The sequence below is a fragment of the Gavia stellata genome, unplaced genomic scaffold, assembly GCF_030936135.1.
Source record: "Gavia stellata isolate bGavSte3 unplaced genomic scaffold, bGavSte3.hap2 HAP2_SCAFFOLD_52, whole genome shotgun sequence".
Classification (NCBI taxonomy): Eukaryota; Metazoa; Chordata; class Aves; order Gaviiformes; family Gaviidae; genus Gavia; species Gavia stellata.
Genome location: NW_026777025.1, coordinates 17507 through 43050, shown reverse-complemented (window position 1 = coordinate 43050; position 25544 = coordinate 17507). Strand labels below are relative to the sequence as shown.

At 48.1% G+C, this 25544-nt stretch overlaps 1 pseudogene; it reads left to right on the top strand.

The window, feature by feature from the left end:
* LOC132321601 (ATPase family AAA domain-containing protein 2-like) overlaps positions 1 to 25233 on the top strand; it is a 240395-nt pseudogene extending 215162 nt beyond the window's left edge.
* Positions 25234 to 25544: the final 311 nt, after the last annotated feature.

Genomic DNA, 25544 nt, shown 5'->3' with positions numbered 1-25544 from the left:
TTTCCTGCATTAGCTTCTTTTGTTACTGTTGATAATGGCTTTGGTCTTGCGACTGTAAAGCGAGAGGGAAAAACCCTCAGCCTCGTGTAATCAAAGCGATGGTTAGCTGTCCATTGTATTTCCCCCCCGAAAAATTACCTTCTCTTAAGACAGATGAAGGCAAATGGTAAGGCTTGGCTCTCTCTACATCCAGCTTCCTTTCTCTAGGAAGGATCTTGCCATATTGGTCTAATACAGAATTTCTGGCAAGTGCTCTCTCTCTCAAGCGAGGATCACGATCATTCTGATGCATGAAAAGCGTAAAGCAGAACGCTGACGAATTACAAGAAGTTCGTTGCACAGAACTGCCTGTGCTATTTCTAATGAGTGAATAAACATCCTCTGCAGATACAGTAAAATGCATCCACCGCACAGAACAGCAGCAAGTGCTACCCATCAGCACACGCTTTGGAGTAGTGGAATATTTTGTTCAACTTTTAGGTTCGGCTGTAACTTAAGGTGTAGAAGCTTATTCCTAGTATTTCAAAGAACGGTATAAAACCCCAAGCATTGTTGAGTACTATCAAAAATGGTTAGTAACACCTAAGAGAACCTTGCACACTTGACACTTACCATGCGATTAACCTTCATTGTCTGATTCAACTGTCGTGCTGGGATATAGTTGGTACGCTGCAGATGCTGGACTAAAAGAAGTTTGCGATTCTGAACACCAGCAGTGGTCTGTAAAAACTTCTCCAAACACTCCTATGAGAAATAACACATTTCAAAAATCGATTATGAATCTGCCTCTTCTCTGTTCAAAGAGACGATTAAGATTTTTATTTTCTTGTCCACACTTACTCGTTCAGGGCCTGTGAAAGGTAGCTTCAGTAAGTCTTCCATTAGTCCCACCTCCTGACAGACTTCAAACATGTGTTTTAACAGCTCTTCTGGGTTTAAATTAGTGGTATGTTGCTTCAACAGACCCCAAGCCTCCACCATGCACCTGCAATTAATTTTTGTGAGACGTAAAGGAATATTAATAGTATAGCCAAAAAGATGCCCCAAAGTTGTGGTATTCAAAGTTTAAAGGAGATTTAGGGCGTCGTGATTTGTATTATTTGTTCTCCACCTGTCACAATATTTGAGCGCCAAAACGGGGGGATATATTTCTTTACCTATTGGACAACAGCACAGTGAGGAAAAGCCGCGCTTCACTACTGCTTGACATTGAGGGCTTCATCATCTGTACGTATCTGAGGGCTCGCCTATGCTCTCCTTGGCACATGAGGGACTGAAGAATTCTCATATGTTGCCATGACACAGTTTTGATTGTAGCTGGATGAAAGAGCAGGGCCAGCGAATTCTGTAGAAGTCAGAGATCACGTTTACTAAGATACATACATACACGCAGGCAACAAAAATATTCAAAAGTTTCTTAAGGAAGGGTGAACGGGTGTTAAATAAACTTAGGTGACTAACCAATGAAATACCTGATATGGGACATGTAGATAACAAGTATTTGCAGGAAAAAGCATTAGAGCATTCAGTTAGCCATACAGAACAAAGTGAGTGTTTTAAAAGGAGTAGGTCACACTTTTCTAGGTCCATCAAATCTCTGCATACAAACACCGCTTGTTATAAATACACTACTAAATAATAAGTTCTTCTCCCAGACTAACCGATTCCATCAACGCTGTGACAGGCAAAGAACAACCTTCAGCATCAGAAAGAACATGGATTAGGTTGAAAAGTCACTTTTGTAGTCTTCTGTCTCAACTCTGGCTGCTATGATCTTAGCTTTAATATTTAAAGTACCTAAACCACTGTTTTGGAGAAAGTGCTCAACTGGTCTGCTGAAAACAGCCTAAACGGATGGCTTTGAAAAGTCAAATATCAAGCATTATTAAAGTGGACTTTGTCTTCCTTTTCACCAACTGCCTGTCAAAGTCATTGAAACAAACATTTCAAAGCATAATTTATTGCTGAAGATGTCGTGGCAGTATTACAAAAAAGCTTCTGATGTTTTATCACCTGTTACTAGCTAAGCACCAATTTATTAAAATTGCTTTCTAGATTATCGCTTTGTACTGCAATGTATGTCTTGCTAAACTGTTACATACTTACTTCATAATCATTGTGATCTAGAAGCCAGAAACCTTGAACAAGCTTAACAAGACCCCAAGGGATAGCAAAGGCAGTTGGGAAGGAGTCGATTAAAGTTTCTGTTTTGTTCGGAAAGGAATGCATGACATCTAGCAGCAAGTAAATTGTCTGGTATCACGTATCTAATTAAGGCTAATAAATTTGTAAGACCAAAATTTATCACATAACATTTAGAAAAACATCAGGAAGTAAGGATATGCAAGTGGTAGGAAGCAGAAAATACTAATGGCTTAGTCTTGCTGTTTTAAGCTATTCTAACCTGACGACATTTGGGTCCTAACCACAAAACTGCATTCTGAATAAATAACCAGAAAGAAAGGCTCTTTGGTTTCTGTAAGGCATTCAAAAAGGTTAACTTTGGGTATTTAACTACTTCAGTTAGAAACTCAGGCTCCCTCTTTAGTCAGTGGAGCTACCAGTTGGACATTCAAAACATTGGAACATCCCACGCTTAGTTATTAAAGCAAACAAATTCTACAGTTGGTTTTTTTCCTCATTTCCAGAGTATATGAACCAATGTAAATTATGGTGTCCTTACAACACAACTCAGCTCGGAATGATTAAAATGGGATTTACACCAGTATGTGGATCACTCACTGGCAGTGTCATCTTCGCTTTCTGACATCCGTTTTTAGGGACGTACTCTAATAAGACAGCTCTGGGGTACAACAGTTTTTAAACCCCTTGCTCTCTAGGCTCTCCTCTCGGCTTAGGCAACAAACAACAAAAGCAATTCTGGATATTTCCGCAGCTTAGAAATTAAGTTTCTGCCCAATGACTTTTCCCTCTGTTTACTATTCTGTGGGCGTGCACTTTTAACAGAACAAAAGCTTTGCAACAAAACATTAAAAAAAAAAAGAAAAAAGAAATGCACAGTACAAAGAAATAAAACAATGCTTCTGTCTAGGACTTAATTCTAAACGAAATGTTTTCACTTGCATTGTGTTTGAAGGATAAATTAAAAAATGTTATGAAACACGTAGGTGACAAGCATTTAAGAACATTTACGTGCATATACTGAAGGTGTAATAAAAATAACTAGAAAGGATACAGTTGCATGCTTGTAGCTTTCTTCAATGCTTTCTAGCAAATAGAGATCCAGCAGTGCCTGAAATGAAAAATTGAAAGTTTTTTAAAAACTCCTGTCTTTCATAAATCACTGCCTTTTGGGTGGGGTTTTTTTTTGGGGGGGTGAGGGTTTGTTGTTGTTGCTGTTGTCATTCTTGTTTTCTGTGAACATAACACTCACATGTAAACTAGCAGGTGGATATTTCCCAGTTCCTCCTTCATCTCTCCGCCACAACTTCTCAACTTGGTCTCCTAACTGGGAAACCATTCCATCAATCATCAAGCAGTCAGAATCCCATTTTCCTCTGGAACAGAAGGTAGCAAGGATTCAGGCAGAGTAAACCACAAGTTCCACCCTCGCAGTGTAACAGATTTCCTCCAGTCAAAAGCAAACAAAAAAGCTCCCAGGAGTCAAAGAAAGTAACAGACATACAAAGGCACGATTAGAACTTGAAATGCACGTGAAAGAAATTTCTGAGTCAGGTGAAAGATGTTCATTAGATCATGTTCAGTTATTAACAGAGGTCAAAATAGAATTACAATTACGGATGGCTGAACTTTTAACAATTACATTCCTCACAAGTCCATCACAGCCTTCTGCTGACTGCGACGCTACCCTTTAATTTCCCGACGACAGCAAGCGCCAAAAGCACACCAGAGCTTGTGTGCTTCTAAGGATCACATGAGCCTGTGTGCAAGTTACTTGAGAATTAAGCTCAGAAAGATGAACTTTACAGTCAATACCTAATATGCTGCAGCTTCCACCTTAACTCATCTTGCAGCCTCTTCTTCACAGTGCCATAGCCTAAGCTTGTTTAGGTCTTTCCTTAGTTTCCAGTACCATTTCCAAAGAAAAATCTATTATCGTCTAATCCAAGGCCTATCACATATATGCTAGTAAGCTAGTCCAGGAAAGAGAGTTTACGTTAGGAAGGGACTTCTATGCACTAGCCGATAGAGTGCTAGGTGTGCCAACTACACGTAACTCTGACTGTCTTACGAAATTACACAAAGGTACTTGCGAGTAGGAGCTTTAGGCCAATACAATTATTACCATCTATTACTAGCCCATAAAAGAGATGATTTGTTTTCTTTTTAAACATGCTTTCTTCTGTGTCCAAAACAATTGTTCTGTGAACGCTGTGCTTTCCTGAACCAGACACGACTGATCCTAGCCTGGTCACGTGATCTTTTCCAGTAGTGACAAATTATACAGATGAGCCAATGAATTAAGTACCCTACAAAAAACGATGATACCAACAAGTGGTACTAAGCCGAGGGATATATAAGGATTTTACCATGGGCAAGTAACCCCTGGGCTCAAGAGAACACATGCATCACTGAAGTCACGAGTATGGCCGGCAAATGCATTAAGCACAGCAAATACAATGGCTGAGATAAAAGCTGTTCCCTTCCACTTCTAAATTTGCAGTGGAAGTGTTCCAGAGTTTTCCAGTAAGGCTTACCTTGACAAACGCTCGAGTTTCTGTCGCTGACCAGCATAGTAGCTCTGAATCAGAGGATAGTTGTAGAAAGGTCGAGACAAATGCATATCATCATCTACAGGCAATAACGTAAAAGCAAGTTAAAGAAACAATAGCACATTTTTCGACTAAAATTTTTGACTACAAAGGCAGACACAAGGTAAGCATCACCAACTCTGAAAGAAGCCAAGCCCATTTCTGCCTTTGCCAGAAGAGATGTAAGAGACAAAACTCAATTCCTTCTTGTCTCAAGTGCCATTTCAAGCTTGCACTTGATGTAGCATTCAGAACATGTAGCGTTAGCTGAAATTCACTATAAAAAACACCAGTTCTCAAAGGGAATGGCTTTTTAAACATGTCATGTGAGCATTTGTAAAGACAATTAGGGCTGACAATAGAACTTATAATCCATCCAAATAAAGAAGCATTTCCAAGGCCTATTGTTTCCTCAAGCAATACATAAAAAGTTCAAAACATGCAGGTAGTGCTTTTACTGTACAAACAAGCATTCCAACAGGCTTTTGTTGCCTAATAGTAAAATTGTCTAAAATCCCAAGTATTTCAAGCTGTGGACACCAGCAGCTCCTTGAATCAGAGCCTTATTGCTATTTCTAAAAAACATCCAGGAAAGAAACTGCTTGCATTATTCTACGCTATGTATTTGAAAAACCTGTAAAATCTCAATTTCACCACCAGAGCTTCTCGGCATACATTGTCACTGAACCAACAGGATTTGCTGCTGACAAAACATTTACAAAAGCGTGTCTAAGCACGTGTTCCTAGGAATCACTTACTGGACAGTCTCCTTGGTACAAATGTCTTACGGTTTATGCTTACCTAAACCCTCTGGAAGGAGACTGGCTCGACAGAACCAGATGACCACTCGTGCATACAAAGAAATGAGGCTAGTTACCACCTTCTTGTTTGTCAAGTCTGCAAAACCTGAAAAAAAGGCATAGGATGATTTTTGTTACACAATTCCTTTCCTTTTTACAAAACTCCCTTCATCATACTACATAGAAAATACAAAAATAACCCGGTAGAAATCTCTCGTCTTTGCATTTTCTACTCTGTATCGCTTTCTTATTTGAAGAAAAAACCCACAATTACCACCAAAAGAGAAAGCAACCCCTCCAAAGAACCAGATTCACTAAAGGTTAACATAAAACAAAATTAAGCCTGAACTATTAAATACACGCAGGAAGACGACACCTGGTTTTCAAGTAGCAGAGATTTTTACTAGAGCAAAGGGACAGTCTTTCTTTTTCTCAATATTCCAAGAACAACTTATGATCTAAAAAGCTACAGAAACTCAAGTAACTTACTTTACAAGTCACTCATTTGCGCTTCCTTTATCTTTTTTAGTAATTTGCAATTCAATATTTGCATGCAATTATAAATTGCTGGCTAAGAATTAAAAAGAAACATGTTGAGCATTACCACATTCAGGTGCTGCAATTTCAACCCAGGTGCTTACATAGCTTCTTGCTGAGCGTAGTCTCCCCTAGCCGCTTGCATGAACTCCACAAGAAACTGTTTCCCTGAACTCAACGCATATTGAGTGGTCGTCCCAGCTTCTCAGATTTAAGCCCCTTCGCCCAGCTAAATTTAACCGTCTTCCAATCACCAAACCCAACAAAAGCTCATGTTCCCACAATTACAACCCAAGCATAATTCCAAACCTTAAGAAAGCATACCAAAGATTTAATAATACTATGACAAACCTTTTTCAGTCAGCTCTTGTGCTTCTGTTAGAAAACAGTTTAAGACTGTCCTAAGGTTGCTCAAAAGCAACTGGCAGTGCTGAAGAGACTGTAACGTCTGTGGGTCAATGAAGTTGCAAGAGCCATCAAAGAGCGGAACACCTTTTCAAGAACAAACATTAAAGCATTAGCCTACAGAGCAATTTCAGAGTTTCAAAGCACACTTAAAGAACCATGTGCAATACCATATACCAGCAGATTACTGGATAAGCTCAATTAGAAGGAATGATTTTATGTTTGTGGAATGACTACACTAGTACTCACTTATTTGGTCCAATTCTTCTTTTGTAGAGATCACTTTGTTCCATGTCCACTCAAGAACAAGCCGTAAATTAGCAGCAGAACTTGGCTGCTCTTTAAAAAGAGACAACAAAAAAGAAACAAATCAACAACTTCAAACTAACCAATATATAACATAAAAACAATGTAAAGAAGTATTACCTTCAGATGCCCACTGTTTAATGCACCCAGTCAGAAGTTCTAAAGAACCTGTCTGGACAGCAGCTGACAATACCGCTTCTAACTGCTCCTTCTAAACGTAACAGACAAAGTAAAATGAGAATCTTACATACTTTCAATAGCTGAACCATCAACAGCAAATGGTTGCTTCTACTGGTATACTCATGCAGACAGCACAAAGTCAAGTAGTACACCTGCAACTAATTCCACATTCTTCTTCTGAATTCTAGCCACAGGCTGGACTGCTGCTTGGTCTGAGGAACACATTAAACTTTTCCTCTGACATTTCAACTTACCGAAGGCTAATTCTAATCTTTATTTGCACGCCTCTGCATTATAGTCTCAATTTCCTGAGTTCCAGGTAACTACTTTCAGTAACATCCTCTGCTAATACCCATTACGCATTTTGTGCGCATGAGCTCGCCATCAGGAATGCGTGAAGGGGACAGAACAAATACCCTCTTTGCGTGGGAACAGTGAAGCTCAGGTCAAGCAGCTTTCTAGACTGTGAAGACATGAAGCAGTTCTGACACCCAGAACATGAAGTAATACTTTTCTCAAATGACAGAAAAGAAGTGAACCATTTAAATTCTAATAGGTTTAAATTTTAGGCTGTTCAAATACTGTATTCTAACGTGCTGGTAATCCTTCAGAAGGATAATGCACAGGTACGCACAGGCATGCGATATTAAGGAGTAGTTTATTTCAGCTGGTGTTCTGATACTTCTTTCAGCTGAAATGATCCTTCATAAAATTTCACTGTTTTGTTTGGTTGGGTTTTGTTTGTTTCTTTGTTTGAAACGTAATTCAAAAGTCTCTTTCCCTTCTGGGTAAAATCATTGCATTCAAAGCGATTTCTACACATTAGAATACACATGTGATACTTCCTTCTGTTTCTGAAAGCTGCTTTCAGACAAGGAAACACACCAAATACTACGTAGGGTGGCAAACAAAACTCCAAACCAGGCTTCCTGACCCTAATTCTGAAATTTGCCTTACTAACATTCAAAAGAAATCCCTGCTCAAATGCCTAACAAGTCTCTGAACGATACAGTCACAATGCAGCAAAGGTTATTAAAAAATGCCTTGATTTCCCAAGTTATTCCCAAACTGGAGCTGACAGCAGAACATCTAATTTGAATGTAAGAGTCTACATCAGGCTTGCAAAATAAGCAGTCTCTGGGCTAGGTCAGCTGGCCAAGAAATTTATTTTAGCTACCACATTGCACAGAAGTGTTATTTGCCCTAAGACACTTCCACAAATCTGGCAAAGAATCCGGTAGACAGGAAGATGAGGGCAGTGGGAAGACCGCTCTCCCCTTCCTACTAATTGCTCCACTGTATGATGACTAGCCAGCTGATCATTTCGCTTAGATGCTGCCTGGGTGAGGATGGGCTGTTCATCACAAAGGCTCCATCTCTCATGAAACTCTTCAGATGAGAGAGCAGGGGTGGTGCGCTGCAAATGGAAAACCTGGGAAAGAGGGGGCTGAAGTCACCATGGTGGGATAAAGAGGATCGAAGGGAGAGGGCGTCATGAGATAAAGGCGGCCAAGGTGTTGCAGTAACAAGAGGGCTGTCTAAGCGGGGGAAATTGTGCTACTGGAGCGCAAGGCAAAGGCTACAGAGGTGAAGATCTGCTTTGAGAGGCCACAGAAAAGCCGAGTGATGATGGGAAAATGAAGGGAAGCGGTGAGGAAATTGTCAGGTAGAGCTGACAACAGTAATCCTTTACCACGGCCCACCTCCTTGGAAGCAAATGATCGGGTATAGTGCAGCAAGCTGATGTTTGCAACAGCTCACATCCTAGCGAGACACCCCCATCGTCAGCTACTGCACTGAACCTAATGCTTTGAGAAACTGACAGGGATAAAGGTTGTCCTGAGGGAAAGATGCTTCCTGGTGCGTAGCTGTGGCACAGAATTAATAGATGGGTCTCTAAAGACAGATCTGTTAGGGCTGTGCCCAGTCAAACTCAGTAGCTTGGATCTAGGACTGCTATTACTTCTGCTCACTAAAGTCACCACCTGCATTTCAGTGCAACTTGCACATAATAGGAAAATCAGATTATCGTGTCTTGTAGCCTCTGGAGCCCCGTCAGACAAGATGGGTGTGTTTCCCCCTTGATTCCCTGATATGCGCTCACCTGACTCAAACTGGATGGCTGGACATCGACTACTCTTGGAGACAGCAAGCCAGCTGCAAGACACCTATTGTAGCTATCGTGAATGGCTTCACTTGTCAAAGGACCAGATTTCTTCAAAAATTTCAAGGTCTGAAACATCAATCAAAAACTACAGATTAAGACAGCGTTATTATTCAGTCACTAAGGTTCTGGATAAGCACTACGAGAAATAACATAAATGTTCACTGAAACTGTCAGAAAGCTTGCGTCAGTAATACCCTTTAGGTTAGCCATCTCAGTAAGCATTACTATGTAGAGTCTTAAAGACGGCAGCCAAACTAACAGTTACAGTTTATAAAAAAAGTCCTGTAAAACAAAATGTCAGCCCTTGCAATGCTTAATTAAGTATTTTCTATCTTCTCTGTCAATACACAGGCCTTTCTTTTTCCCCGAACACTGACGCAAAATGCATTCTATCGAAGCCAAAACTGACACACAACTTTAAATCACACTGTGGAAGACCCTTGCTATGCTTGTTTGCGCAGAAGCTGGTTGACGTTGGAAATGTTTAGTGAGCTCAAACTTAATTCAAAATTATTTGTTACAATCTGTGCCGTGGCTCAGAAGTTATGATTTGGCCAAGTCTGGGAGAACAAAGAATTCATTGCTTCTTAAGCAGTCAAATAATTTTTCATTTTCTCCATTCTGTCCTCCTTTTTCAGGTTAATCAGGGATCCAAACCCTAACTGAAGCCTAAGCAGGCAGTTCGACTGATGGGTAATATAGAAGTAACAGCTTTCGCCGCCTTCCACGACATTTTTGTTCTTGCTCCTACAGCAACGTTGTATTCCGTTCTAGACACTCAATCCCTGATCGTGCTTCAACAGGAGACAATGGTAGTTTTACAGTCCCAAGAGTGGACCGAAAACGTTACCATTGGCATAAAAGTGGCAGGGTACAATTGCGATTCTGCATGTGGATGGGCAGGATGAGCATAGAATGGTCTCTGACACTGAAAGCAGTGCAAGAGAAAACTTAGAAAAGGTACATCTCTTGACAGTCTCAATAAAGATACAGTAAAAGATCACCTCCTTCTGCAAGCCGGTGCAAGTCATGTGAACGACTCCGGAGTTCGGCAAGCACGAACCATCTGCAGAAACAAAGAACGTTTGACAACATTCCATGCTCTCACAGTTATGTTAGGACCACTTTACTTTTTTTAAACAGCAATATCTGGAAAGCTATAACTGAGTACCCAGAAGAAGAAGAAAGAGAAGAAGAAAGAATTTTAGCTCTCTAGCCCAACAGCCCCCAACAGCTAAGATCCTGTATCTGATGCAGACCGTAGCCTTGATTTCCCTTTAAATGAGAAAACAAACAAAACCAACACAGATCGGAATTTGACACTTCAGCCAGTTTACCCAGCTACCTCCTATGGTTATTCTCTAACACAACTATACTGCCATTCAAGAGTTGCAGTCCCTGCCTAATGTGGCTAAGCTAGCAAAAGTTCCTAAAGCCAGTTCTGAAATTACGCTCTTTTTTCCATTGCTTGTTCTACCTGGACAGATGGATGGAGGTGCCAAGTGTCTCAGTACAGACCACACACACAGCCTTCCAGCACAGGGAGACAGGAGTTAACAAGGCATTTCCAGCGTACCACACCGCTTGCCCCTCTCAGCACAAGTTCCGGAATCACAGAATCACAACAAAGAGGATTCCAATCCCTGGAACCCACGTGGCCCAACCCCCCCGCTCAAGCAGGGTCACCTAGAGCAGGCTGCCCAGCACCGTGCCCAGCACCGTGCCCCTTTTTGACATTGCTTGGTCTACCTGGGCAGACGGATAAAGGTGCCAAGTGTCTCAGTACAGAACACACACGCAGCCATCCAGCACAGGGAGACAGGAGTTAACAAGGCATTTCCAGCGTACCACACCGCTTGCCCCTCTCAGCACAAGTTCCGGAATCACAGAATCACAACAAAGAGGATTCCAATCCCTGGAACCCACGTGGCCCAACCCCCCCGCTCAAGCAGGGTCACCTAGAGCAGGCTGCCCAGCACCGTGCCCAGCACCGTGCCCCTTTTTGACATTGCTTGGTCTACCTGGGCAGACGGATAAAGGTGCCAAGTGTCTCAGTACAGAACACACACGCAGCCTTCCAGCACAGGGAGACAGGAGTTAACAAGGCATTTCCAGCGTACCACACCGCTTGCCCCTCTCAGCACAAGTTCCGGAATCACAGAATCACAACAAAGAGGATTCCAATCCCTGGAACCCACGTGGCCCAACCCCCCCGCTCAAGCAGGGTCACCTAGAGCAGGCTGCCCAGCACCGTGCCCACACGGCTTTTGAATAGCTCATTCTGAAACATACTTTTACGAGCAGCAGACAGCTCCAGACCCGGAGTCACCTTCCTTCATTAAGGAAGAAGTCAAGCACTTTTGTTTAAGGCAGTAACTTTGCTGCGTGATGCGTGCTTCGTGCAAAAATCAAGAGACCCCCACAAAACGCGCTGGATTCCTGTAAAGCTGTGCTCTCCCCATTAAACCCAGCCCTCTTGCCGTGATCGCCGCTCTACGCAGATAGCGAATTTCCTGACGCCTCCCTTTGGCAGTTACCCATGTTGAAGCAAAGAAACGGTTCACGAAGAGCAACTGGGAGGGGAGCAGCATACGGCCTTTCAGTGAAGGTTTGCCTTGAACGATTTATTAAGCAAGTCACCATCAGACCCCGTCTTTCCCAGAGCAGCCTGTCACGCACTCCTTGGCTCTTACACGCCACAGCCTCCTACTGAAATGCTTCTGTCTGGCTAAATAAGTCACATTGAGATCGGTTGCTTTCAGAAACATGCCCCAAATTAAAAGCAGTATTACCCTTTTTTAAGAAAAAGAACAAAGAACGCGTCTGCCCCATGTTCTAGGGTGTTTATCTCATGGCTGGTTTTACAGGGAATATCTTTGGTTCTCCCTGTCAAGGACTTTGAAACGACACAAGCCTGAGCTGCTTCGACATGGCTCGGTGCATTCACTGGCATCTCTTATTTCCGTAATAATTTCTTGTAACGACAAAATGAAGACCACAAACTACAATGTAGTTAGAAGTAGACAGCATATTCTGTCAGCTGAACTCATGAGAGATTTGATATTACATTGTGGACCCCTAACCAAGGGCTACATTATTGCCAGTTTACCCAGGCTTAAAAGCCCCTGGAAGGTCTTGTCGGGGCCTTGCTGGCAGAGAGGTGTGTGAGTAACAAATCTTAAAGATGACAAGAAGGGGAAAACATCAGACCACAGGTTAAGGTATCTGGCTACAGTGCCTGTTACTGGGAAACTCGCCTGAGCCACGGCGGCATACTGGTGCTCCCACTCCTTCCGGGCTTCCTCCAGCCGGGACTCCCTCGTTGCCCGTGTGCTCCGGATCCGCCGCTCATGCTCAGCCAGCAAAAACCACACCTCTTCTGAACAGCTTTAACCAGGGTATCTACGTGTAAGATAGCAAACCCCGTGAGGAACGAGGACCAGCACCGTGGCAGCCACGCAGCGTGTTCACAGTTGTTCCAAATGTTCTCTGCCACCCACTTTGTAAGAAATCCACCGGTGGACCTACCTCAGCTGCATTCCCACCACACTTCCTCGATGTTACAGATTACCAAAGATGCCTCCTGATAACGCTTGGGGAAGTCAAAATCTACTTGCTATTTATGCTGAAATACGTACGTGTTTCGTCGGCTGTTGGTGGCCCTGTGCTCCCGAGCCCAGCCAGACTGGACAACACTTTCTTATTTTCAGCCTTCAGGTCTCTTATAAGCTTCTCACCGGGACTTGCATTTACCACTGCTTTGTGGTAATATGATTTGGTTTTGATCCCAGTCTGTCCTGGGAGGGGGCCAAGGGCTCCAGTTTGGACTGGGACAGGGCCCAGTCTGTCCTTGGAGAGGGCTAGGGAATCCAGTTTGCACTGGGAATGATCGCAGTCTGTCCTCGGAGGGGGCCAGGGGATCCAATTTGGAATGTCAATGATGCCAGTCTGTCCTGGGAGGGGGCCAGGGGATCCAGTTTAGACTGGGACAGGGCCCAGTCTGTCCTGTGAGGGGCCCAGGGGCTCCAGTTTGGACTGGGACAGGGCCCAGTCTGTCCTGGAAGGGGGCCAGGGAATCCAGTTCGGACTGCGAATGATCTCACTCTGTCCTGGGAGCGGGGCAGGGGCTCCATTTTGGACTGGGACAGGGCCCAGTCTGTCCTGGGAGGGGGCCAGGGAATCCAGTTTGGAATGGGAATGATCCCAGTCTATCCTGGGAGGGGGCCAGGGGCTCCAGTTTGGACTGGGACAGGGCCCAGTCTGTCCTGGGAGGGGGCCAGGGGATGCAGTTTGGACTGGGAATGATCCCAGTCTGTCCTGGGAGGGGGCCAGGGGATCCAGTTTGAACTGGGAATGATCGCAGTCTGTCCTGGGAGGGGGCCAGGGGATCCAATTTGGAATGTCAATGATCCCAGTCTGTACTGGTAGGGAGACAGCGTATCCAGTTCGGACTGGGAATGATCCCAGTCTGTACTGGGAGGGTGCCAGGGGATCCAGTTTGGACAGGGACAAGGCCCAGTCTGCCCTGGGAGGGGGCCAGGGAATACAGTTGGGACTGGGACAGGGCCCAGTCTGTCCTGGGAGGGGGCCAGGGGATGCAGTTTGGACTGGGAGAGGGCCCAGTCTGCCCTTGGAGGGGGCCAGGGCATCCAGTTTGGACTGGGACAGGGACAAGTTTGTCCAGGGTGTGGGCTAAGGGATCCAGATTGGAATGGGAATGATCCCAGTCTGTCCTGGGAGGGGGCCAGGGGCTCCAGTTTGGACTGGGACAGGGCCCAGTCTGTCCTGGGAGGGGGCCAGGGAATCCAGTTCGCACTGGGGATGCTCCCAGTCTGTCCTGGGAGGGGGCCAGGGGATCCAATTTGGAATGTCAATGATCCCAGTCTGTACTGGTAGGGGCCAGTGTATCCAGTTCGGACTTGGAATGATCTCAGTCTGTCCTGGGAGGGTACCAGGGGATCCAGTTTGGACTGGAACAAGGCCCAGTCTGTCCTGAGAGGGGGCCAGGGAATCCATTTTGGACTGGGACAGGGCCCAGTCTGTCCTGGGAGGGGGCCAGGGCATCCAGTTTGGACTGGGACAGGGACAAGTTTGTCCAGGGTGGGGGCAAAGGGATTCAGATTGGAATGGGAACGATCCCAGTCTGTCCTGGGAGGGGGGCAAGGGATCCAGTTTGGACTGGAACAGGGCCCAGTCTGTCCTGGGAGGGGGTCAGGGGATCCAGTTTGGAATGGGAATGATCCCAGTCTGTCCTGGGAGGGGGCCAGGGGATCCAGTTTGGACTGGGTCAGGGCCCAGTCTGCCCTGGGAGGGGGCCAGGGGATCCAGTTTGGAATGGGAATGATCCCAGTCTGTCCTGGGAGGGGGCCAGGGGATCCAGTTTGGACTGGGAACGATCCCAGTCTGCCCTGGGAGGAGGCCACCGGATCCAGTTTGGAATGGGAATGATTGCAGTCTGTACTGGGAGTGGGCCAGAGGATCCTGCTTGGACTGGGAATGATTGCAGTCTGTCCTGGGAGGGGGCAAGGGGATGCAGTTTGGACTGGGACAGGGCCCAGTCTGTCCTGGGAAGGGGCCAGGGGATGCAGTTTGGACTGGGACAGGGCCCAGTCTGTCCTGGGAGGGGGCCAGGGGATGCAGTTTGGACTGGGAATGATCCCAGTCTGTCCTGGGAGGGGGCCAGGGGATCCAGTTTGAACTGGGAATGATCGCAGTCTGTCCTGGGAGGGGGCCAGGGGATCCAATTTGGAATGTCAATGATCCCAGTCTGTACTGGTAGGGAGCCAGCGTATCCAGTTCGGACTGGGAATGATCCCAGTCTGTCCTGAGAGGGGGCCAGGGAATCCATTTTGGACTGGGACAGGGCCCAGTCTGTCCTGGGAGGGGGCCAGGGAATCCAGTTTGGACTGGGACAGGGACAAGTTTGTCCAGGGTGGGGGCAAAGGGATTCAGATTGGAATGGGAACGATCCCAGTCTGTCCTGGGAGGGGGCCAGGGGATCCAGTTTGGACTGGGACAGGCCCCAGTCTGTCCTGGGAGGGGGCCAGAGGATGCAGTTTGGACTGGGAATGATCCCAGTCTGTCCTGGGAGGGGGCCAGGGGATCCAGTTTGAACTGGGAATGATCGCAGTCTGTCCTGGGAGGGGGCCAGGGGATCCAATTTGGAATGTCAATGATCCCAGTCTGTACTGGTAGGGAGCCAGCGTATCCAGTTCGGACTGGGAATGATCCCAGTCTGTCCTGAGAGGGGGCCAGGGAATCCATTTTGGACTGGGACAGGGCCCAGTCTGTCCTGGGAGGGGGCCAGGGAATCCAGTTTGGACTGGGACAGGGACAAGTTTGTCCAGGGTGGGGGCAAAGGGATTCAGATTGGAATGGGAACGATCCCAGTCTGTCCTGGGAGGGGGCCAGGGGATCCAGTTTGGACTGGGACAGGGCCCAGTCTGTCCTGGGAGGGGGCCAGGGGACCCAGTTTGGACTGGGACAGGGCCCAGTCTGTGCTGGGACGGGGCCAGGGGATCCAGTTTGTACTGGGAATGATCGCACTCTGTCCTGGGACGGGGCCAGGGAATCCAGTTTGGACTGGGTCAGGGCCCAGTCTGTACTGGGAAGGGGCCAGGTGATCCAGTTAGGACTGGGAATGATCCCAGTCTGCCCTGGGAGGGGGCCAGGGGATCCAGTTTGGACTGGGAATGATCCCAGTCTGCCCTAGGAGGAGGCCACCGGATCCAGTTTGGAATGGGAATGATTGCAGTCTGTACTGGGAGTGGGCCAGAGGATCCTGCTTGGACTGGGAATGATTGCAGTCTGTCCTGGGAGGGGGCAAGGGGATGCAGTTTGGACTGGGACAGGGCCCAGTCTGTCCTGGGAGGGGGCAAGGGGACTCAGTTTGGACTGGGTCAGGGCCCAGTCTGTCCTGGGAGGGGGCCAGGAGATCCTGCTTGGACTGGGAATGATCCCATCTGTCCTGGGAGGGGGGCAGGGGACCCAGTTTGGACTGGGATTGATCCCAGTCTGTCCTGGGAGGGGGCCAGGGGATCCAGTTGGAACTGGGAATGATTGCAGTCTGTCCTGCGAGGGGGCCAGGGAATCCAGTTCGGACTGGGAATGATCTCACTCTGTCCTGGGAGCGGGCCGGGGGCTCCAGTTTGGACTGTTACAGGGCCCAGTCTGTCCTGGGAGCGGGCCAGGGAATCCAGTTTGGACAGGGAATGATCCCAGTCTATCCTGGGAGGGGGCCAGGGGCTCCAGTTTCGACTGGGACAGGGCCCAGTCTGTCCTGGGAGGGGGCCACGGAATCCAGTTTGCACTGGGAATGATCGCAGTTTGTCCTGGGCGGGGGTCAGGGGATCCAATTTGGATTGTCAACGATCCCAGTCTGTACTGGGAGGAGGCCAGGGAATCCAGTTTGGAATGGGAATGATCCCAGTCTGTCCTGGGAGGGGACCAGGGGCTCCAGTTGGAACTGGGAATGATCCCAGTCTGTCCTGGGAGGGGGCCAGGGGATCCAGCTTGGACTGGGAGGGGGCCCAGTCTGTCCTGGGAGGGGGCCAAGGAATCCAGTTCGGACTGGGAATGATCTCATTTTGTCCTGGGAAGGTGCCAGGGCATCCAGTCTGGACTGGCACAGGGACCAGTCTCTCCAGTGTGGGGGCCAAGGGATCCAGTTTGTACTGGGAATGATCCCAGTCTGTCCTGGGAGGGGGCCAAAGGATCCAGTTTGGACTGGGAATGATCCCAGTCTGTCCTGGGAGGGGGCCAGAGGATCCAGTTTGGACTGGGAATGATCCCAGTCTGTCCTGGGATGGGGCCAGGGGATCCAGTTTGTACTGGGAATGATCGCAGTCTGTCCTGGGACGGGGCCAGGGAATCCACTTTCGACTGGATCAGGGCCCAGTCTGTCCTGGGAGGGGCCAGGGGATCCAGTTGGAACTCGGAATGATTGCAGTCTGTCCTGGGAGGGGGCCAGGGGATCCAGTTTGGACTGGGAATGATCCGGGTCTGCCCTGGGACGCAGCCAGGGCATCCATTTTGGACTGGGACAGGGACCAGTCTGTCCTGTGAGGGGGCCAAGGGATCCAGTTTGGACTGGGAATGATCCCAGTCTGTCCTGAGAGGGGGCCAGGGGATCCAGTTTGGACTGGGACAGGGCTAAGTCTGTCCTGGAAGGGGGCCAGGGAATCCAGTTCGGACTGGGAATGATCTCATTCTGTCCTGGGAGGGTGCCAGCGCATCCAGTCTGGACTGGGACAGGGACCAGTCTTACAGGGTGGGGGCCAAGGGATCCAATTTGCACTGGGCATGGTCCAGTCTGTCCTGGGAGGGGGCCAAGGGATCCAGTTTGGACTGGGAATGCTCCCAGTCTGTCCTGGGAGCGGGCCAGGGGCTCCAGTTTGGACTGGGACAGGGCCCAGTCTGTCCTGGGAGGGGGCCAGGGAATCCAGTTTGGACTGGGAATGATCCCAGTCTGTCCTGGCAGGGGGCCAAGGGATCCAGTTTGGACTGGCAATGATCCCAGTCTGTCCTGGGAGGGGGCCAGGGGATCCAGTTTGGCCTGGGACAGGGCCCAGTCTGTCCTGGGAGGGGGCAAGGGGATGCAGTTTGGACTGGGACAGGGCCCGTTCTGTCCTGGGAGGGATCCTGGGCATCCAGTATGGACTGGGACAGTGCCCAGTCTGTCCTGGGAGGGGGCCAGGCGATCCAGTTGGAACTGGGAATGATTGCAGTCTGTACTGAGAGGGGGCCAGAGGATCCAGCTTGGACTGGGAATGATCCCAGTCTGTCCTGCGAGGGGGCCAGGGAATCCAGTTCGGACTGGGAATGATCTCACTCTGTCCTGGGAGCGGGCCGGGGGCTCCAGTTGTAAGACGGACAGGGCCCAGTCTGTCCTGGGAGTGGGCCAGGGAATCCAGTTTGGACTGGGAATGGTCCCAGTCTGCCCTGGGAGGGGGCCAGGGGCTCCAGTTTGGACTGGGACAGGGCCCAGTCTGTCCTGGGAGGGGGCCAGGGAATCCTGTTTGCACTGGTAATGATCCCAGTCTGTCCTGGGAGGGGGCCAGGGGATCCAGTTTGGACTGGGAACGATCCCAGTCTGCCCTAGGAGGAGGCCACCGGATCCAGTTTGGACTGGGAATGGTCCCAGTCTGCCCTGGGAGGGGGCCAGGGGCTCCAGTTTGGACTGGGACAGGGCCCAGTCTGTCCTGGGAGGGGGCCAGGGGATGCAGTTTGGACTGGGACAGGGCCCAGTCTGTCCTGGGAGGGGGCAAGGGGATTCAGTTTGGACTGGGTCAGGGCCCAGTCTGTCCTGGGAGGGGGCCAGGAGATCCTGCTTGGACTGGGAATGATCCCGTCTGTCCTGGGAGGGGGGCAGGGGACCCAGTTTGGACTGGGACAGTGCCCAGTCTGTCCTGGGAGTGGGCCAGAGGATCCAGTTGGAACTGGGAATGATTGCAGTCTGTCCTGTGAGGGGCCAGGGAATCCAGTTCGGACTGGGAATGATCTCACTCTGTCCTGGGAGCGGGCCGGGGGCTCCAGTTTGGACTGGGACAGGGCCCAGTCTGTCCTGGGAGCGGGCCAGGGAATCCAGTTTGGACAGGGAATGATCCCAGTCTGTCCTGGGAGGGGGCCAGGGGCTCCAGTTTCGACTGGGACAGGGCCCAGTCTGACCTGGGAGGGGGCCACAGAATCCAGTTTGCACTGGGAATGATCGCAGTTTGTCCTGGGAGGGGGTCAGGGGATCCAATTTGGAATGTCAACGATCCCAGTCTGTACTGGGAGGAGGCCAGGGAATCCACTTTGGAATGGGAATGATCCCAGTCTGTCCTGGGAGGGGGCCAGGGGATCCAGTTTGGACTGGGACAGGGCCCAGTCTGTCCTGGGAGGGGGCCAGGGAATCCAGTTGGAACTGGGAATGATTGCAGTCTGTCCTGTGAGGGGGCCAGGGGATCCAACTTGGACTGGGAATGATCCCAGTCTGTCCTGGGAGGGGGCCAGGGGATCCAGCTTGGACTGGGAGGGGGCCCAGTCTGTCCTGGGAGGGGGCCAAGGAATCCAGTTCGGACTGGGAATGATCTCATTTTGTCCTGGGAGGGTGCCAGGGGCTCCAGTTTGGACTGGGACAGGGCCCAGTCTGTCCTGGGAAATGTCCAGGACATCCAGTTTGAACTGGGAATGATCCCAGTCTGTCCTGGGAGGGGCCAGGGGCTCCAGTTTCGCCTGGGAATGATCCCAGTCTGTCCTGGGAGGGGGCCAGGGAATCCAGTTTGCACTGGGAATGATCCCAGTCTGTCCTGGGAGGGGGCCAGGGGAACCAATTTGGAATGTCAATGATCCCAGTCTGTACTGGGAAGGGGCCAGGTGATCCAGTTAGGACTGGGAATGATCCCAGTCTGTCCTGGGAGGGTGCCAGGGGCTCCAGTTTGGACTGGGACAGGGCCCAGTCTGTCCTGTGAGGGGTCAGGGGATCCAGTTTGCACTGGGAATGATCGCAGTCTGTTCTGGGAGTGGGCCAGGGGATCCAATTTTGAATGTCAATGATCCCAGTCTGTACTGGGAGGGGGCCAAGGGATCCAGTTTGGACTGGGAATGATCGCAGTCTGTCCTGGGAGGGGGCCAGGGTATCCAGTTCAGACTGGAACAGGGCCCAGTCTGTACTGGGAAGGGGCCAGGGGATCCAGTTTGGACTGGGACAGGGACCAGTCTGTCCTGGGAGGGGGCCAGGGAATCCAGTTTGGACTGGGACAGGGCCCAGTCTGACCTGGGAGGGGGCCAAGGGATCCAGTTTGGACTGGGAATGATCCCAGTCTGTCCTGGGAGGGGGCCAGGGGATCCAGTTGGAACTGGGAATGATTGCAGTCTGTCCTGTGAGGGGGCCAGGGGATCCAGTTTGGACTGGGACAGGGCCCAGTCTGTCCTGGGAGGGGGCAAGGGGATGCAGTTTGGACTGGGAGAGGGCCCAGTGTGTCCTGGGAGGGGGGCAGGGAATCCAGTTTGGACTGGGTCAGGGCCCAGTCTGTCCTGGGAGGGGGCCAGGGGATCCAGTTTGGACTGGGACAGGGCCCAGTCTGTCCTGGGAGGGGGCCAGGAGATCCTGCTTGGACTGGGACAGGGACCCAGTCTGTCCTGGGAGGGGGCCAGGGGCTCTAGTTGGAACTGGGAATGATCCCAGTCTGTACTGGGAGGGGGCCAGGCGATGCAGTTTGGACTGGTTATGATCCCAGTCTGTACTGGGAGGGTGCTAGGGGCTCCAGTTTGGACTGGGACAGGGCCCAGTCTGTCCTGGGAGGGGGCCAGGGGATCCAGTTTGGACTGGGAATGATCCCAGTCTGTCCTGGGAGGGGGCCAGGGCATCCAGTTTGGACTGGGACAGGGCCCAGTCTGACCTGGGAGGGGGCCAGGGTATGCAGTTCAGACTGGAACAGGGCCCAGTCTGTCCTGGGAGCGGGCCAGGGAATCCAGTTCGGACTGGGAATCATCCCAGTCTGTCCTGTGAGGGGGCCAGGGGATGCAGTTTGGATTGGGACAGGGCCCAGTCTGTCCTGGGAGGGAGCCAGGGAATCCAGTTTAGACTGGGAATGGTCCCAGTCTGTCCTGGGAGGGGGCAAGGGGATGCAGTTTGGACTGGGACAGGGACCCAGTCTATCCTGGGAGGGGGCCAGGGGCTCTAGTTGGAACTGGGAATGATCCCAGTCTGTACTGGGAGGGGGCCAGGCGATGCAGTTTGGACTGGTTATGATCCCAGTCTGTACTGGGAGGGTGCTAGGGGCTCCAGTTTCGACTGGAACAGGGCCCAGTCTGTCCTGGGAGGGGGCCAGGGGATCCAGTTTGGACTGGGAATGATCCCAGTCTGTCCTTGGAGGGGGCCAGGGCATCCAGTTTGGACTGGGACAGGGCCCAGTCTTTCCTGGCAGGTGACACGCGGAAACAGACTTCACAACTCACACAGTTATAAAGCAGGCATGTTTTTATGATGTATTTGGGGGTTTTGTTTTGTCTTTTGCATGTTTTCATTTATTAGGAACCTGAAAAGGACCTTTATTTCTGGCAGCGATGACTTTAAACCTGAAGTTCACAGCTTGGCATAAAGCTCATCATGGATAAAACACTAATACCTACTTTTCTGAAATTCTTTCAAAATCTAGTGTCAGAATTTTGCATTCATTCAGTTACAGTGTGATAAGGGTTTTCGAGTCCCTCGTAGGAGAGAAGTTGCTATTCCAGGCTACAGTTGGGGAAAGGGTTAAAAATGGGCCCAGCTGCAGGGGGTAAAAGAGGTTCCTTCGCATGAACTGGAGAGGGTAGAACAAGGACCTGATCTTCAGGGGATACTGCAGTGAGCAAACTTAGCAAAATTGCTAGGTTGGAGTCCTGGAAGTTGGCCAGTGCAGAGCAGGGCTACTGTTTACCTGCCATGATGAGAAAGGGAATATTACATGGATGTTTCCCCAGTGTGGGGACAATGTGACCAGATAGGAATCCCCTTTGGTGAAAGGGCTTGTCAACACAATTTCCATCACATTTTTAAGCTGTGACCTAATTTGTAGAGGTGAAACTAACTTTTTAAAGCTGGGTTCCTCAGGAAGCAGATTTCAGGGGGGGTTGTTGTTCATGTCCGCCTGTGTATATAGAGAAGCCACACAGGTTTTTCATAGAGTCAGGCTGCTACGAAGTTATTGCCCACTGGAGAAATGGTACTGTAGAGCCCTTATATATATGTTTCAGCTTAGATATGTTTCAGCTATGAGGAGAGCTACCGTCATGAAATGCATCTTTTAGAAAACTTGTTTCATTAACATGGGTGCCATTGGAACTAGCCGCTCATACCAGAGAGCCTCTTTGGAACTCACCGGCAGCGAATAAGCTAGGTGAACCTCCAAAATGTAGCTGCTTGGTTTTGTTTGGGTTTTTTTTGTTGTTGTTGTTGTTTGTTTCTTGGCTCGGTAACAGTCCTAGAACTTTATGAACATACAGAAGAGCATGCCATCATCTATGTGGCAGCAATGAGAAATAGTTTCACATGGGATGTTGACCATACACCTCTGTCACATCCTACCTTTTCTGTTTGCAGCAGCTGAAAGCACACTGCATGGTTTTTGTGCGTCTTAACTGCACGTTGTATAGAGTGAAGTTGAGGGGAATACTCAAATTTTGTGCTAGCTGATCTGAGGGAGGCAGTTTGATGACGGGCACTTGTGAGGCAGTAATATTTTCATTTGGTGTGGCTGCTCTTTTAAGCTACACAGCCTCACACAACACAGATGCTGAACAGCGCAGCAGGGGAAGAAGGTGCTGCCACTAGCTTGTTACTGCTGTTTTCCCAGAGATTATCACATTTACGTCTTTGGTAACAGAAACGACTGTGTGAGAGATTAGTAATCTGCTCCAGGCAGAGTCACTCTGCTAGTTTATCCACTCTTCAGTTTAAAGGTAGGAGCTAAGTGATCTAACTTTGCTTCCTGGTCTGCTTTAGACACTTGAGCAGTGTGTTCAGAGTTGTAGGCACAGTACACGTTCAGCTAATGGGCAAAGGTGAGCACCTAAGGATGCTTCTGTTTCCAGCTGGGACAGCTGTATCTAGAAGACCTGTAGCCCGCCTTCCAAAGGTCCATTTTACGGTGCCCTGCATTGCAGCAACAGTTTCTCTAATGAAATGCTACAGTGGCTTTGCTGCGGCAGCAACTCTACGACAAAGTGGATTGTGTCATTCCCGGCTGTTCTGGAAGCAGTTGATTCGCAATTATGATAGTTGATGTGATAGATTGATTAGTAATAAAATATTGTCTGAAAGGTAAGCCTTCCTTTTTTCTGAAGTATGAAAAATTAACTCATTTTCTCCAGTTAAATCTTGCAAGATATTTAATCTGTTCTCTGAAGTGTCACTCATATTTTATTTAAAATTATAAGAAAGTAAGATGGCACTTTGTTGCATTGTTATTGTTTAGCTTCTGAAAACCTAAAGAGCCTATTCAAAGGATCTTGCGCTATTCTAAACTTGTAGTTCCCATTTTTTTCTTCAGCAACTCTTGCATTTTGTCACTGTGATAACCAAGAACTTCAATGTATTTCACTTGGTAAAACTATATGCTGTTCTTAGTCAGTGCATTTACCAACATCGGGAAGATTACGACAAAACCGAATTAGTGAAGGTAAATTTTTTTGTCTTATAGCACTTTCTACCACTGTTATGCATGTGTGTGTTATGCATATGTATGCGTGCACGCTGGACATCATGCTTATTTAGCATTACTCTTTACTGCTTAGTCGCCTGTGTCACAAGACTTTTTCATTTCAGTCTGGAAGACATTTATCCATATTGCAAAACCATTGTTGTATTTGGCATAATTGTTGGCAGTTTCAGCAGGAAAAGGCTTCAACTTGAAGACAATGGGTCCATCCACACAGCTCTCTCAAAGCAGTAAACTTCAGTCTGCAAACAGTCCTTCTCCAGAACCTTTTTAGGTGTGGGGGGCTATGAAAGGAGGGTGCTTTTCACAGTCTGTTGCTTCCTCTTTCTCCCCTTACAGGCAGTCAGACATGGTAATACTTGGTATAGTAGTCATTCTATTCTTGAAAAGAAATTAAGTATGAAATATAACAAGACGTTGAGGTTTTTCTGTAGTCTCACCAGAATCCCTTTTTAACTAGCATGGCTCGAGCATCTCGAGTCTTATGAGGAGCAGCTGAGAGAGCTGGGGTTTTTTAGCCTGGAGGAGGCTCAGGGGAGACCTTATTGCTCTCTACAACCTCTTTTCAGGTAGTTGCAGGGAGGTGGGTGCTGGTCTCTTCTCCCAAGTGACAAGTGACAGGACAAGAGGAAATGACCTCGAGTTGCACCAGGGGAGGTTTAGATTGGATATTAGGAAAAACTTCTTCACTGAAAAGGTTGTCAGACACTGGAACAGGCTGCCCAGGGAGGTGGCTGAGGCACCATCCCTGCAAGTATTTAAAGGACATGTGGACAAGGCGCTTAGGGACATGGTTTAGTGGTGGACTTAGCAGTGTTAGGTCAACGGTTGGACTTGATGGTCTTAAAGGTCTTTTCCAACCTAAACGATTCTATGATCTTTAATTTGACATAGGGGAGATTTCTGCCTATGCCAGTTTCATGCTAATGAGTGAGATTCTGTGATCTCTTCCTGTAAGAGAAGATTTCTGAGTTGTCAGAACTCAGCAGAAATCTTCCAGAAGCACCTGTGGTCCCAGTCAGGCATTCCCAGTATTGAGTCAATTTAGATAGGTTGGATATTCAGTCTTCAGATTCAATATCCTTGAATCCATTTGTCTTTGAGACGCTTGTGCCTGAGAATAGATAAAATTTTTTATGCCTCTCAGTCTGCCTTAAAAAAGGGGAAGCCTCTTCTTTTCAGCCCTGGTCATCTCGATCTCTTCTTCCAGGTCTGATGAAGAGTTAGAACAGATGCTCTGTTCCCATTGTGCAACAGTGAGGATTATTTGGCTTCAGGGAGGCCATTCCTGAAAAATGCGCCCTTCTCTCATCTAGGATAAGGATGTGTTTTAGCATGAGAAGGGATTTATTTGTTATCTCAGGGCTTGTGAGCTTTTGTGACTTAACTTTTAATGCTTAAATTAAAAGGGACTTGATTTCTTTGTTTTCTACTTCTACCTTTAGCTTTAACAAAAAAAAAAATCTCCTATTCCGAGTGACTGTGTAGGTCAGTCAGGAGCAAGCTCTACTGTATGAAGAGAGAGACTTCGACAAGTCATTATTCAGAGTGCAGAAAACAACATTTCCAGCTTTTAGTTGTGGCTTTTCAGGAACTGTCTCCTCTTTCTAATTGTTGAAACCACTGTTGATACAGATCCATAGTCTCTTGATACAGAGCCATACAGTCTCGCTAGCCTACTCTCTGTTTTGGATGCATAAGGATGCGTTTGAAGCTAGTGGGTATAGAAAGACGTTGTGGTGGTGGTAGCACATGTATTTGCTAAATATTACTGACAATTGTATGTATGTACAGATTCTTCATTCTTTTTATGAAGAAATAAACAGGGCTCTTAAACTTATATTTATGCTGACTGCTAGTTTGTCTTTTTTTCTTATTAGGAAATGAAGAAAGAAATTACAGCCTTCAGTTATGCTCAGTGATACTTGATTTCAGCGTACTCGACTTCTACTCTCATGTTTTCTTTTCATTGCATGCTGTTACCTGTGCATAATTCAATAGAGATTACTTCTACTTATATATTTATACATACATGAAACAAATATACCTTAAAATTTAAGAAAGCTGAAATAAAGTCCTTCAACTGCTTTTATTTCATATTTGTCTCCTATATACATATTTTTATGTGACATACTGCTGTGATTGCCTTTGGAATGCTGCAGATACGAACATCTCCCAGATAATTTCAGTACCTCTCTTTAAAAGGAAACAATTGAAAACTTGATACACTTTT